This window comes from Xyrauchen texanus, chromosome 47 (genome assembly GCF_025860055.1).
Source record: "Xyrauchen texanus isolate HMW12.3.18 chromosome 47, RBS_HiC_50CHRs, whole genome shotgun sequence".
Taxonomy (NCBI): Eukaryota; Metazoa; Chordata; class Actinopteri; order Cypriniformes; family Catostomidae; genus Xyrauchen; species Xyrauchen texanus.
In genome coordinates, this window is record NC_068322.1 from 22,679,984 (window position 1) to 22,682,507 (window position 2,524).

Consider the following 2,524-nt stretch of genomic DNA (forward strand, 5'->3'; position numbering starts at 1 on the left):
TTGCCGTGTTCCGGAATTGAGAATCAGTATTTTGTTGTGTGGGTATTGGGTGTGTGTCAGTGCATGCTTGTGTGTGCAACGATCCGTATGCCAGTTTGGTTGCCATGGAATATCCCCTTAGAAGAGTCCTCCGTTCTAGCAGTGAAAGGGCTTTGGATTTAAAAATGAAGCAGGCACACTGCCTAAAATACAGACAGCATGAAGTTCTTCAAATATGAGCCCAACAGCATCACTTAAAACAAATGAAACCCGTTCCATTATAATGGATATATTTTAAATAATTAGCAGTGTTTGCTAATGGTGTTTGCCATATACCATTGCGTATACTGTACTTTGGGATGTGAATAAACCCCTAACCTAAAGAATTAGTTTTGGGCATGTAACTCGTCCTGCATTGTTTGTGCAATGGACATGGATGATACTTTAAATCATGTCATCTGTCTGGAAGAGGTGTGTTATTACTTGTTTAACTGATCTGGTGATAAAAAATATGGGGGAAAAAAAATCCCATATAGTAGATGTACATGGAAGTCATGTTTAGATTCTGGGTGGCATCATTGTATACATTTGTGAATGCCGAAGTTTCAAACGTAGGGTTAGATATTCATTTAAATCACTAACTAAGTATGAGAAATAGTATTAGTGCTTGCCCTAGCAAACAACAACACACGTTAAAAACATGGGGAAATGAATATGGAAAAACCTGAATCTGTCCTGAATTGGCTGTCCACCAAGGGTCTATATCAATTGAGTTACAATTTTCCATGACAGAGATGGGAGAAAATATGAGATACAAGAATGCATTAGATAACAAAAGCATGCACACCTCATCAATATGTGACGTTCCGAGGCATGGAAAGAAGAAAACCTTAAAATATTCACATCTTTAAGGCATGTGAGGAACTTTACATTCTTAGGGAAGACTTTGAATAAATGTAACCTTTTGGCCTGAATGCTAAGCAGTATAATGTAAAATGTCTTTATGAGTCATTCCATCCATATATTTTTATGCAAATTTTGGGATATCTCATGAAAAATTCTGGATGGAAACACCAAAAAGTGGATAAAATCTCCAAAATGTGCAAAAAAATGTAGGTGTATAAATGTTTTATTTGGTAAGAAGACAGGTGCATAAACTAAAGTACAATGGACACACATTTACTAAATATAATCCTATAGAATTATAGAATTGCATCAAAAAAGTAATGTAACTTTGCCTTAACAAGCTCAGAGAGAATTTCAGCAATATCACTGCATAGAATCTCAAATGTCTCTTAGGTCATTGTAAAATGTCTTTCGTTTCCATTTATGTTTTGCACCAATTTCCCCCGGAAGTGACGATTGTTCTTTTGAACACCTGGAATGGAAATTTTGCTTTATACGCAAATCATTTTAGTGAAATTCAGATTTTCCGCACAAATTAAATGTATAAAATTGGATGGAAACTTTACTAGTTATATACAGTACCTTGTTAACTCATTTGGATATCTCTGAGCAGACTCTCACATGTTTTTTCACTCTTGTTTGAGTGAGAAATCTGATGGCACAGGCCTGATGTTGCCACCGATGCCAGCGCAACATCTTTCCAAGCCTTCCATTGAATGGTGAGGGACCTCAGAATTCCATGTGGCCTTTTGACAGAATTGGACAGCTCTCATAATAGCAGTTCGCAACTTCACAAAAGCACCTCTGCTATGAGTAATAATTGGGATACTGACCAAGAACACTGTCATGACCCCCATTTCTTTGAAGTGTACCTCACGTCTCGGTATCTAACATGTGTGAAGCACAGCTCTCAACAATCACTTACTGGGCATATGGAAAATGGATTTGGATGTAAAAATATGTATCATGTGAAGCCAAAACAGTAACCCTTTGTTTTAAAACTGGACACTCAGTTAATGGCTTAAAGGCCAAATATGTTTTTCTTTAAATTTACTGAAATGACAAGTAGAGAGGCTTTTTCATGTCTATTTGCATTGTAAAAGAGCTGCATGCATCAAAACTAAACCTCTTGGTGCAAAGTGTTGGCTAATATATAATGACATTGTTTATGAACAGATCATAGGCTAGAAAAACAAAGTCAATTTCTTTATTTGTGTTGAATTTTGCCTTTATTGGGGCAGGTAGAAGAGAAAAATGGAGAGTGTGAACGGGGAAGTGACCCGAGCTGGATTCAAATTGATGTCTGTCTCACAAGGTTCACCAAGGGATGTGCAAAATGTGTCATTTAAGAATAGGCTCCCTTTTAATAATTGACCACACCCCACAAAACATTTAACAGACAGAGGGAGAAAATACTTAAATATAGCAACAAGTGGCAATTATTGTGGTCCAAGCAGTTTGGAAAACAGAGAAAATCAGATCTGTCAGGGGCAAAGGCATTTCATTACTAAGTTATCTAGTTGTTTGGTATTCTGTCTGCTATCTAGAGTTTTGAGAAAAAATGACTTTTTCGAAGTCTTTCTAGTGTAACCTGTCCTTCTCGACCCACTCCAAATGGGATTCGAACCGGTGTTATGGG